Genomic DNA, 14,056 nt, shown 5'->3' on the forward strand with positions numbered 1-14,056 from the left:
GAAGAACAACGTTGTTAAACGAGAGCTTATGATAAAAACACAACAACCCGCGCTAGCAGGCGCCTACACCTATTAATTGTGTCATGTCCGGTGCAACGGCCGCTTAACGCTGCCAATCTTTGTACATCATCTGCATCCTCTTCGCACGTGTAGGAGTCGTAGATCGGCACGCAGTTCCCGTAACTGTCACTTAGGAGGAAATTTCCGCCGCCGGAAAGCCCGATGCAGCACAGCGGTGCGTTTGAGCAGTATTTTGTATCGCGCGCGGAGCAGGAGTCTCGTTAGAAGCCGCAGATCTGCCCAAGCTTGAAGCAGTTTCTGTTATGGAAGTCGCGCTCAGCAACAGCCGGTTCCGATTTTTGGCCTTTTGCTTGTGACTGTTCATTATCCATTCCGACTAGTTCTGAATTCAGTTCCGCGTTCGCCCGACTTCCATTGCGCTGTTGTCTATTTTTCACGACGTCTCGGAGGTTGATCAACTTCTCGAGGGTTTCCACGAGAAGTTTATCGGTGTCGCAACTGGCCATAATGTTCTCAATTATTCGATTCGCTGCATTGAGAGTAATCGTATCCGATCCACTGCCGCCGCCGGAAATGGCGCCGGAGAAGGCTCTAGTCATACCGTCGGCATAAAGGGAACCTCAGTCTCGCAGCGAATTGGAATACAACTTTCCAGGTTCCTGTGCTGATTCTTGTGTTTTCGAATGAAATGGAAAAATGCGTTTGAATATGCGTATGTATGTATGAGTTAAAAAATATTCATTTAGCTCGATTGCATAGAAAGCATAAGGCTAAATTGAAACGCTCTCAAGTCCGCTTCCAGGGACTAGAACCAATATTTGGTGTTTATTTGGGAAATCTAAAGCACGATCCCACAGTAGGTCTAGAACCCGTGACCTCCCGATCGCGGACACATTATTCACTTCGCCACTGTATGCATATATTTTTGTTTCGTGTTATAGCTTACACATATGTCTCATACGCTGCGAATCCAACAAACCGCCTTAATGATATTTATTAAATTTCTAGGACAAAATCGCACATTTTATGTTGAATATCTTACCAAGGCAGCTTTACTGTTAATAAATGCTGATAATTAAAGACATGAGTGACAATGAATATACTATACCTTGTCAGTGACTTCAGGACAGATTTCACTCTTTCTTCGGAGTCTTTATTCGCAGACACGTGATCTTAAATGGAATCAATAATTGAACCTCACTGTGTAACAACTATTCTTAATGCATGTGCGAAATGTCTCATGCAAGATCAGCCTGTGTAGTCCGCACAGTCTCATCAGACACGACACATAACATCATGACTGGATTTTCAATTAGGAGAGACTTCCTTTAAACGAAAACTACGTAGAAACAAAACGTGTCGTCCCTGATTAACCTGCGTGGACAACACACGCTTATTTTGGGCGACCCCCTTACGCAAATGCATTAAGCCCCGTTTTCCAAGAACGCAGCTCAATTTCATTACACGCATAGGAAATAACAGGCAAATACTGTTGACTTCAAACTCTATGCAATCTAATAAAATCATCGCATGTAATAATGCATTTTATTTATTTTTTGTTTAATCTTAAATGTATTTTAGTGTTACAAGTTGCTTTTGAGTTTCAGAACAAAAGTGTTAATTGTTTATTGTGTGTTTAAAGTTCTTGAACTTGTTATTTAACTATTTGAATGTTGTAATACAGATTTGACAATTACTTTGACAAACTGAAAAATAAATTTTAGTAATAAAATGGTAAAACTCTTCATGGATAAAAAATAACTACCAGCTAACAAGTACACTACGCTTCAATGCAAATCTATCAATTAAATTATCAGCCTGTAAGAAGGTCCCTATGTACAGGCAAAACAGTTGTGTGTACTTTCTAAATGTTTGATGATGGCATACTGCATAAATCATTTTTTATAATTGACGAAATTTTAATATTGTCTACTAAATTGTTTAAAAAATAAATGCCAATGTCAATAAAAATAAAAACTTGCTTTATAAGTTAATTAAAAACTTGTCTTCTTATTCACAAAAAAAATAATCTACATTCTCGACCCATCGGTATATTCGAAAGGTCTGCATACACTGTTTCAACTCAAAATTATTATCTTTTGAAATAACAATAAAACCTTACATCCTAAGAACATTCACGTTATTATCAGCACAGAACACGTGCTCATTGGATTTAAAAACATGTTTGTTGCGTCCTGATACTCCAACATTTCTATTCAGTGTGATTTTAAACATATCTTTACTCAACATCTCTTTTGAACATTTTGTTTTTATTGTATGAACTCAATTTAAATCAAAATTCGCCCTAATATATATAACTTTATCGTGAGTGCTTGTTCACGCGCAAAAATAATAATCGTCTTTCTACCAATTTATTCTCATACATACGATGGCGAATGCGTAGACGTAGACGATTGTCTAAACAAAAATACATTCAAATTATAACAATGTAATATTAAGCAATGTAAAATAATAATAATTATTATATATCCAATTTGACTTCAAACTGTGTGCTCGTCCAAATATATCTCCGTATTGTACAATGAAACGTCTAATAACCTATAATTATTATTCTAACAACTCATTTGAATACCATTTACACAAAACATGCACGTTACATTTTTTGAACAGATTTAATCATTTCAAATCAACCTTAATGATGATGTTATTTCAGGAATTCAATCTCACGTGTACGTTATTTTAGGAAATTATTCATTATAAGTGACGTGTTGTTGTGGGCTAAATATTAAATTGCACCTCATATTAGCCGTTATGTTTTTAATCACACAGAGTCAATTGGGGTATATTTGAGCCTCGTTCTGATTTTCCTCCTAAATTGGATTTTTTCTCAAAAGAGACTTCATTTAAACGAAAAATTCCATTAAACGGAGGCCTGCTCGTACTAACACAGGACGATACTGGAAGCACGTGCATTACGTCCAGTTGTCCCAGTTTTGTATGTTTTATTTTTGTGTGTATTAAGAATCCGATTACATAAAGCATCAGCTCGTAAACACACTAAACATAAACTTTAAACAAGAAAATGTTAACCGAACAAAATGCCAACAAACCGCATAGGAAATCGGAAAAAAATATGGATTTGGTACAGTTGTGTGCTTGTAGCATATATCCTTTGTAGACTTACCTCAAAATGCCGTTGCATTAAATCGGTATGTTGGGTATTCCGCACGTCCCAAACTTTTTTGAAAACGGCCATTAGAATTGCGCCGCGCTGTGGGTAAATGGGGCTTATTGCATGTGCGTAAAGTTTCGTTCTAGATAATCCCGCACAGGCTAATCACAGACCGACTGCACAGGCTAATCTGGGACGTCGCTTGACGCACTTGAATCAAGACCAGTTTTTCCAGAGCGAGGCAAAATTCAACATACACCGATTTCAAGATGAATAGCAGGTATCACCGAACGTGAGTATCGACGATGTAATTACACGACAAATGTGGCGTAATAAAACCTACCCAGAAAAAAGAACAGACGGTTCGCAATTTTGCAGTCACCATTTAATTAAACATACCTATACATGTATTATAATATTAAGGGGCCTTTTTACGTTTTGGTAATTTGGCAAATTACAAAAAATGGTTTCAGATATGCAAATGTTCGTTGTAGTTATAATATTTGTGAGGAAACGGTAATACTGAACATTTAACATGCTCTAAAAATCCAATATTTGCATATTTTGACGATTTACAAACCTGAAAATAATAAAGCGTTGCAACGCGAAACAATTTACTAATTTGGATAGTTCTGTTTTTGTCGTTATATTGTGTGACACTACGAGGATTGCTATATGAAGTATAAAATACATCATTCATTTTATGAGCACGGATGGCCGAGTGGTCTATGCCTTAGACTTTAACTCCTGGTGTCAGTGGTTCGAGCCCTGTTGAGGGTTACTTTAAAAAAAAAATTATTCTTGTTTTTTATTGCAGCTTTTTAGATACAATGTTTTAATTGATCAATATAAAGCATTTAATGATGAACTTTAATACATGCCAAAATATGTGAAAAGATCCCTTCAAATCTCATTTCAGTTGAGACCGACTCAACTTGCCGTCTCGACTTAAATATTATTACTTGTTAAAGATGTAAGCAACGTTCTTCAAAAGGAGGTTATTCTATAAGGTCACAACATACCAAAAGATTTCCTGCACAAATTCAATGTAAAAGCAATAACTTTAACAAAAAATAAAGTCAAACTTTTGCGCGTAGACACCCCCATAACCATACCTTTTCTTAAAGAGCATTCCAAGCCGCAATGATTTAAACAATAAAAAACATAGGTCATCCAATATGTAAGAAAGAACTCAATGCGAATCAGCGGTCACTGTTTTATGGCCATCTTTTTACCGGCATCTCTCCAGTTGATGATGGTTTCCCGCCAACTGTCAAAGTCTTATGTAGTCTCCAACCTAAAAGCAAAACAGGGAATTTGTAGTATACAACAATGTTTTCCCTACCACATGAACACAGAAATATTCAAAAATAAAGTCATGGCAAGTGCCCGTACAGAGAATTGTGTCTTCAAATAAATGAAGATTTTGTTTTTAGAGGGTATAGCATTGAACACCAAAAGTATTTAGTGTATTGTAACCTATTAGAGAAATTTATTTTTACTGAAATGTGTTTTTCTTTCCTATTATTATCATCCCATCCATATTGCACCAATATATTAAGTTTGGCTGGATTAGCTGTCCATTTGGCCATTCTGTATCATATTTTCACACGCGGGTGTTTTCAGTCCGAAGAAGGCCATATTAGGCCTGTTAAAGCTTAACTGCCCCTTTAAGATTAAAAGCTGTTGTGTTCAATATCTGCAACAAAATACCAAAACAAACCAAAAAGACATGCAAGTGGGGCTAATGTGTGGTGGGGAAAGAATGAATTTGTTAGATATTTTCACTCTAAGCAATTTTGATAATGTCTTTTTTGTGTGTTTTTTTTTAATCATCCCAAAAATGCCAATTTCAAAGCAAAAACAATCCAATTTCATCCAAGACAATAAACTAATTAGTCAAAATGAGAGATCAAAGATACTTTGAAGTGTAGAAATCAATAAGCTTCCAATAACTTGTTATTTCACACCAATAAAAGTGTAAAATCTTGAAAGCGCCTTGTCGATCGGTGCCCATTTATTTACCAGCCGCCAATGAAATATTCTAGCATATAATGTCATGGGTGCCTTTTAACTGCAGCAGATGGTCAAATGCATTGCCAGCTCTCATTTAGAGGTTCAAGACAATACAAATTTTCATATTTTGGACACAAAATATGTACTTTAGGCTATTTTTATGGTGGCAATCTGGTCCAAATGGGAGTTTGTAACCAAGCGAAAGAATACAATGCTCATTTGTTGGGGGGCGGGGGGGGGGGGGGGGTTTAAGCTGGAAGGAAAAGTTAAATTGAACAAAAAACACATATGTAGGCAAGCATTATAAGCTTAGCAATGATGTTCCATGTAGTAACAGGGGTAGAAAGGCAGTTCAGATCAAGGCAGTGTCCTGAAAGGGGTTTCTAGTACTTCTTTTGGGGACACAGCTTCCTGCAGAATTCTCAACACAACAAATATCAATGATTCATGTCACCTTTCTATGCAAAGACAAAAGAATAAGGACAATACTGTCATTAAATCACTGAATGAGAGAAGCATGTACCAAATAACAAACAAAACAAGTTGCTGAAAGTGCCAATTTTGTCAAAAAAATCCCTCTAAGGTAAATGATGAAGGGGACACTTGCTATAACAATCCTATGTTTAAGTAAGGCGCGACACCATTTTAAGCCGGAACCATGAATATAAGCATATTGTGAGAAAACAATACCAAAAACAAGCTAATTGTAGGGTAACAAGTAGCAAATCAACTCAGCTGTACTGCATACATGCTCAGGAACAAGGATAACCCTGTTAAGTGCCAACTTCAGCTGCCAACAAAGCACGAGCTTTACATGTCAGGACGCGGAACTATCAATACAAACTGCGAGGAGAATTACATGACGGCAAGGGTGTGAGTGACCACAATCCTGATTATGACAGTCTTTCACACCTAAAGCATCATACATATGCTTATTTGCTTGTGTACATGATAACAAAATGATATTATTACCTGTTTTGCCATCAACAACCCTTATCCAGTGGCCCTTGACTTAGTCGCAGACATTCCTCTTCCTGAAAAAGTCAAAATACCCAATAGAAAAAGATAAAAAAATGAAACAAAAACAAGCATTTATGTATTTTAAGTGTACTTTTATGAATAATATGAAGTGATAAAATCTTGCTCAATTCATGATTGTACTAAATATGAAGGCTGGCTCAGTTAAGCATCTGCTGCACTGTCCATACTGTAAAAATGCCTGCCATTCCATGTCGGTGAAATGGGGCTCTGTTTGAATGTTCATGCTTTTCGCAAAAGTTTTAGTTGCCTTACTCGATTACGGAGTCCCTGGCGTTGAATTCTAACTTCATGTAACACATTAACGCGACACAGTCAACCAATATGCGGTTGAATTTAAGTCGGAAAGCAATTTAGCCCTTATTCCACTATATAAGGGTGGGGGGTCAACTTGAAAAACAACTATTCCAGGTCAAATAATCTGAATTCATGCATTTAATGCACTTATTTTCTTCTCTTTTGCTAAGAAATGACCAAAAATCTGCTTTGCCAGTCATATTTTGCACTTGCAGATGATATTTCATTTTTATCATAAGTTAGTTTAGGTCACAACATACCAAAAGATTTCCTGCACAAATTCAATGTAAAAGCAATAACTTTAACAAAAAATAAAGTCAAACTTTTGCGCGTAGACACCCCCATAACCATACCTTTTCTTAAAGAGCATTCCAAGCCGCAATGATTTAAACAATAAAAAACATAGGTCATCCAATATGTAAGAAAGAACTCAATGCGAATCAGCGGTCACTGTTTTATGGCCATCTTTTTACCGGCATCTCTCCAGTTGATGATGGTTTCCCGCCAACTGTCAAAGTCTTATGTAGTCTCCAACCTAAAAGCAAAACAGGGAATTTGTAGTATACAACAATGTTTTCCCTACCACATGAACACAGAAATATTCAAAAATAAAGTCATGGCAAGTGCCCGTACAGAGAATTGTGTCTTCAAATAAATGAAGATTTTGTTTTTAGAGGGTATAGCATTGAACACCAAAAGTATTTAGTGTATTGTAACCTATTAGAGAAATTTATTTTTACTGAAATGTGTTTTTCTTTCCTATTATTATCATCCCATCCATATTGCACCAATATATTAAGTTTGGCTGGATTAGCTGTCCATTTGGCCATTCTGTATCATATTTTCACACGCGGGTGTTTTCAGTCCGAAGAAGGCCATATTAGGCCTGTTAAAGCTTAACTGCCCCTTTAAGATTAAAAGCTGTTGTGTTCAATATCTGCAACAAAATACCAAAACAAACCAAAAAGACATGCAAGTGGGGCTAATGTGTGGTGGGGAAAGAATGAATTTGTTAGATATTTTCACTCTAAGCAATTTTGATAATGTCTTTTTTGTGTGTTTTTTTTTAATCATCCCAAAAATGCCAATTTCAAAGCAAAAACAATCCAATTTCATCCAAGACAATAAACTAATTAGTCAAAATGAGAGATCAAAGATACTTTGAAGTGTAGAAATCAATAAGCTTCCAATAACTTGTTATTTCACACCAATAAAAGTGTAAAATCTTGAAAGCGCCTTGTCGATCGGTGCCCATTTATTTACCAGCCGCCAATGAAATATTCTAGCATATAATGTCATGGGTGCCTTTTAACTGCAGCAGATGGTCAAATGCATTGCCAGCTCTCATTTAGAGGTTCAAGACAATACAAATTTTCATATTTTGGACACAAAATATGTACTTTAGGCTATTTTTATGGTGGCAATCTGGTCCAAATGGGAGTTTGTAACCAAGCGAAAGAATACAATGCTCATTTGTTGGGGGGCGGGGGGGGGGGGGGGTTTAAGCTGGAAGGAAAAGTTAAATTGAACAAAAAACACATATGTAGGCAAGCATTATAAGCTTAGCAATGATGTTCCATGTAGTAACAGGGGTAGAAAGGCAGTTCAGATCAAGGCAGTGTCCTGAAAGGGGTTTCTAGTACTTCTTTTGGGGACACAGCTTCCTGCAGAATTCTCAACACAACAAATATCAATGATTCATGTCACCTTTCTATGCAAAGACAAAAGAATAAGGACAATACTGTCATTAAATCACTGAATGAGAGAAGCATGTACCAAATAACAAACAAAACAAGTTGCTGAAAGTGCCAATTTTGTCAAAAAAATCCCTCTAAGGTAAATGATGAAGGGGACACTTGCTATAACAATCCTATGTTTAAGTAAGGCGCGACACCATTTTAAGCCGGAACCATGAATATAAGCATATTGTGAGAAAACAATACCAAAAACAAGCTAATTGTAGGGTAACAAGTAGCAAATCAACTCAGCTGTACTGCATACATGCTCAGGAACAAGGATAACCCTGTTAAGTGCCAACTTCAGCTGCCAACAAAGCACGAGCTTTACATGTCAGGACGCGGAACTATCAATACAAACTGCGAGGAGAATTACATGACGGCAAGGGTGTGAGTGACCACAATCCTGATTATGACAGTCTTTCACACCTAAAGCATCATACATATGCTTATTTGCTTGTGTACATGATAACAAAATGATATTATTACCTGTTTTGCCATCAACAACCCTTATCCAGTGGCCCTTGACTTAGTCGCAGACATTCCTCTTCCTGAAAAAGTCAAAATACCCAATAGAAAAAGATAAAAAAATGAAACAAAAACAAGCATTTATGTATTTTAAGTGTACTTTTATGAATAATATGAAGTGATAAAATCTTGCTCAATTCATGATTGTACTAAATATGAAGGCTGGCTCAGTTAAGCATCTGCTGCACTGTCCATACTGTAAAAATGCCTGCCATTCCATGTCGGTGAAATGGGGCTCTGTTTGAATGTTCATGCTTTTCGCAAAAGTTTTAGTTGCCTTACTCGATTACGGAGTCCCTGGCGTTGAATTCTAACTTCATGTAACACATTAACGCGACACAGTCAACCAATATGCGGTTGAATTTAAGTCGGAAAGCAATTTAGCCCTTATTCCACTATATAAGGGTGGGGGGGTCAACTTGAAAAACAACTATTCCAGGTCAAATAATCTGAATTCATGCATTTAATGCACTTATTTTCTTCTCTTTTGCTAAGAAATGACCAAAAATCTGCTTTGCCAGTCATATTTTGCACTTGCAGATGATATTTCATTTTTATCATAAGTTAGTTTAGGTCACAACATACCAAAAGATTTCCTGCACAAATTCAATGTAAAAGCAATAACTTTAACAAAAAATAAAGTCAAACTTTTGCGCGTAGACACCCCCATAACCATACCTTTTCTTAAAGAGCATTCCAAGCCGCAATGATTTAAACAATAAAAAACATAGGTCATCCAATATGTAAGAAAGAACTCAATGCGAATCAGCGGTCACTGTTTTATGGCCATCTTTTTACCGGCATCTCTCCAGTTGATGATGGTTTCCCGCCAACTGTCAAAGTCTTATGTAGTCTCCAACCTAAAAGCAAAACAGGGAATTTGTAGTATACAACAATGTTTTCCCTACCACATGAACACAGAAATATTCAAAAATAAAGTCATGGCAAGTGCCCGTACAGAGAATTGTGTCTTCAAATAAATGAAGATTTTGTTTTTAGAGGGTATAGCATTGAACACCAAAAGTATTTAGTGTATTGTAACCTATTAGAGAAATTTATTTTTACTGAAATGTGTTTTTCTTTCCTATTATTATCATCCCATCCATATTGCACCAATATATTAAGTTTGGCTGGATTAGCTGTCCATTTGGCCATTCTGTATCATATTTTCACACGCGGGTGTTTTCAGTCCGAAGAAGGCCATATTAGGCCTGTTAAAGCTTAACTGCCCCTTTAAGATTAAAAGCTGTTGTGTTCAATATCTGCAACAAAATACCAAAACAAACCAAAAAGACATGCAAGTGGGGCTAATGTGTGGTGGGGAAAGAATGAATTTGTTAGATATTTTCACTCTAAGCAATTTTGATAATGTCTTTTTTGTGTGTTTTTTTTTAATCATCCCAAAAATGCCAATTTCAAAGCAAAAACAATCCAATTTCATCCAAGACAATAAACTAATTAGTCAAAATGAGAGATCAAAGATACTTTGAAGTGTAGAAATCAATAAGCTTCCAATAACTTGTTATTTCACACCAATAAAAGTGTAAAATCTTGAAAGCGCCTTGTCGATCGGTGCCCATTTATTTACCAGCCGCCAATGAAATATTCTAGCATATAATGTCATGGGTGCCTTTTAACTGCAGCAGATGGTCAAATGCATTGCCAGCTCTCATTTAGAGGTTCAAGACAATACAAATTTTCATATTTTGGACACAAAATATGTACTTTAGGCTATTTTTATGGTGGCAATCTGGTCCAAATGGGAGTTTGTAACCAAGCGAAAGAATACAATGCTCATTTGTTGGGGGGCGGGGGGGGGGGGGGGGGGTTTTAAGCTGGAAGGAAAAGTTAAATTGAACAAAAAACACATATGTAGGCAAGCATTATAAGCTTAGCAATGATGTTCCATGTAGTAACAGGGGTAGAAAGGCAGTTCAGATCAAGGCAGTGTCCTGAAAGGGGTTTCTAGTACTTCTTTTGGGGACACAGCTTCCTGCAGAATTCTCAACACAACAAATATCAATGATTCATGTCACCTTTCTATGCAAAGACAAAAGAATAAGGACAATACTGTCATTAAATCACTGAATGAGAGAAGCATGTACCAAATAACAAACAAAACAAGTTGCTGAAAGTGCCAATTTTGTCAAAAAAATCCCTCTAAGGTAAATGATGAAGGGGACACTTGCTATAACAATCCTATGTTTAAGTAAGGCGCGACACCATTTTAAGCCGGAACCATGAATATAAGCATATTGTGAGAAAACAATACCAAAAACAAGCTAATTGTAGGGTAACAAGTAGCAAATCAACTCAGCTGTACTGCATACATGCTCAGGAACAAGGATAACCCTGTTAAGTGCCAACTTCAGCTGCCAACAAAGCACGAGCTTTACATGTCAGGACGCGGAACTATCAATACAAACTGCGAGGAGAATTACATGACGGCAAGGGTGTGAGTGACCACAATCCTGATTATGACAGTCTTTCACACCTAAAGCATCATACATATGCTTATTTGCTTGTGTACATGATAACAAAATGATATTATTACCTGTTTTGCCATCAACAACCCTTATCCAGTGGCCCTTGACTTAGTCGCAGACATTCCTCTTCCTGAAAAAGTCAAAATACCCAATAGAAAAAGATAAAAAAATGAAACAAAAACAAGCATTTATGTATTTTAAGTGTACTTTTATGAATAATATGAAGTGATAAAATCTTGCTCAATTCATGATTGTACTAAATATGAAGGCTGGCTCAGTTAAGCATCTGCTGCACTGTCCATACTGTAAAAATGCCTGCCATTCCATGTCGGTGAAATGGGGCTCTGTTTGAATGTTCATGCTTTTCGCAAAAGTTTTAGTTGCCTTACTCGATTACGGAGTCCCTGGCGTTGAATTCTAACTTCATGTAACACATTAACGCGACACAGTCAACCAATATGCGGTTGAATTTAAGTCGGAAAGCAATTTAGCCCTTATTCCACTATATAAGGGTGGGGGGTCAACTTGAAAAACAACTATTCCAGGTCAAATAATCTGAATTCATGCATTTAATGCACTTATTTTCTTCTCTTTTGCTAAGAAATGACCAAAAATCTGCTTTGCCAGTCATATTTTGCACTTGCAGATGATATTTCATTTTTATCATAAGTTAGTTTATTAGAGAAATTTATTTTTACTGAAATGTGTTTTTCTTTCCTATTATTATCATCCCATCCATATTGCACCAATATATTAAGTTTGGCTGGATTAGCTGTCCATTTGGCCATTCTGTATCATATTTTCACACGCGGGTGTTTTCAGTCCGAAGAAGGCCATATTAGGCCTGTTAAAGCTTAACTGCCCCTTTAAGATTAAAAGCTGTTGTGTTCAATATCTGCAACAAAATACCAAAACAAACCAAAAAGACATGCAAGTGGGGCTAATGTGTGGTGGGGAAAGAATGAATTTGTTAGATATTTTCACTCTAAGCAATTTTGATAATGTCTTTTTTGTGTGTTTTTTTTTAATCATCCCAAAAATGCCAATTTCAAAGCAAAAACAATCCAATTTCATCCAAGACAATAAACTAATTAGTCAAAATGAGAGATCAAAGATACTTTGAAGTGTAGAAATCAATAAGCTTCCAATAACTTGTTATTTCACACCAATAAAAGTGTAAAATCTTGAAAGCGCCTTGTCGATCGGTGCCCATTTATTTACCAGCCGCCAATGAAATATTCTAGCATATAATGTCATGGGTGCCTTTTAACTGCAGCAGATGGTCAAATGCATTGCCAGCTCTCATTTAGAGGTTCAAGACAATACAAATTTTCATATTTTGGACACAAAATATGTACTTTAGGCTATTTTTATGGTGGCAATCTGGTCCAAATGGGAGTTTGTAACCAAGCGAAAGAATACAATGCTCATTTGTTGGGGGGCGGGGGGGGGGGGGGTTTAAGCTGGAAGGAAAAGTTAAATTGAACAAAAAACACATATGTAGGCAAGCATTATAAGCTTAGCAATGATGTTCCATGTAGTAACAGGGGTAGAAAGGCAGTTCAGATCAAGGCAGTGTCCTGAAAGGGGTTTCTAGTACTTCTTTTGGGGACACAGCTTCCTGCAGAATTCTCAACACAACAAATATCAATGATTCATGTCACCTTTCTATGCAAAGACAAAAGAATAAGGACAATACTGTCATTAAATCACTGAATGAGAGAAGCATGTACCAAATAACAAACAAAACAAGTTGCTGAAAGTGCCAATTTTGTCAAAAAAATCCCTCTAAGGTAAATGATGAAGGGGACACTTGCTATAACAATCCTATGTTTAAGTAAGGCGCGACACCATTTTAAGCCGGAACCATGAATATAAGCATATTGTGAGAAAACAATACCAAAACAAGCTAATTGTAGGGTAACAAGTAGCAAATCAACTCAGCTGTACTGCATACATGCTCAGGAACAAGGATAACCCTGTTAAGTGCCAACTTCAGCTGCCAACAAAGCACGAGCTTTACATGTCAGGACGCGGAACTATCAATACAAACTGCGAGGAGAATTACATGACGGCAAGGGTGTGAGTGACCACAATCCTGATTATGACAGTCTTTCACACCTAAAGCATCATACATATGCTTATTTGCTTGTGTACATGATAACAAAATGATATTATTACCTGTTTTGCCATCAACAACCCTTATCCAGTGGCCCTTGACTTAGTCGCAGACATTCCTCTTCCTGAAAAAGTCAAATACCCAATAGAAAAGATAAAAAAATGAAACAAAAACAAGCATTTATGTATTTTAAGTGTACTTTTATGAATAATATGAAGTGATAAAATCTTGCTCAATTCATGATTGTACTAAATATGAAGGCTGGCTCAGTTAAGCATCTGCTGCACTGTCCATACTGTAAAAATGCCTGCCATTCCTGTCGGTGAAATGGGGCTCTGTTTGAATGTTCATGCTTTTCGCAAAAGTTTTAGTTGCCTTACTCGATTACGGAGTCCCTGGCGTTGAATTCTAACTTCATGTAACACATTAACGCGACACAGTCAACCAATATGCGGTTGAATTTAAGTCGGAAAGCAATTTAGCCCTTATTCCACTATATAAGGGTGGGGGGTCAACTTGAAAAACAACTATTCCAGGTCAAATAATCTGAATTCATGCATTTAATGCACTTATTTTCTTCTCTTTTGCTAAGAAATGACCAAAAATCTGCTTTGCCAGTCATATTTTGCACTTGCAGATGATATTCATTTTTATCATAAGTTAGTTTCGGTCACAACATACC

General features: G+C 36.6%; 1 long non-coding RNA gene across 3 annotated transcripts; it reads right to left on the bottom strand.

The window, feature by feature from the left end:
• Positions 1-4,164: 4,164 nt before the first annotated feature.
• On the bottom strand, positions 4,165-13,500 carry LOC127858846 (uncharacterized). Of its 3 annotated transcripts, none has more exons than XR_008039126.1 (6): positions 13,437-13,500; positions 9,568-9,629; positions 8,731-8,792; positions 6,979-7,040; positions 6,143-6,204; positions 4,165-4,451 (listed from the first exon to the last, which is right to left on the bottom strand). It is a non-coding gene; the product is annotated as an uncharacterized LOC127858846 (long non-coding RNA). The 3 variants fall into 3 exon arrangements; XR_008039125.1 differs by lacking the exon at positions 13,437-13,500 and adding an exon at positions 11,324-11,903; XR_008039127.1 differs by lacking the exon at positions 13,437-13,500 and adding an exon at positions 11,324-11,903 and having other exon boundaries at positions 9,448-9,629.
• Positions 13,501-14,056: the final 556 nt, after the last annotated feature.

This window comes from Dreissena polymorpha, chromosome 14 (genome assembly GCF_020536995.1).
Source record: "Dreissena polymorpha isolate Duluth1 chromosome 14, UMN_Dpol_1.0, whole genome shotgun sequence".
NCBI lineage: Eukaryota > Metazoa > Mollusca > Bivalvia > Myida > Dreissenidae > Dreissena > Dreissena polymorpha.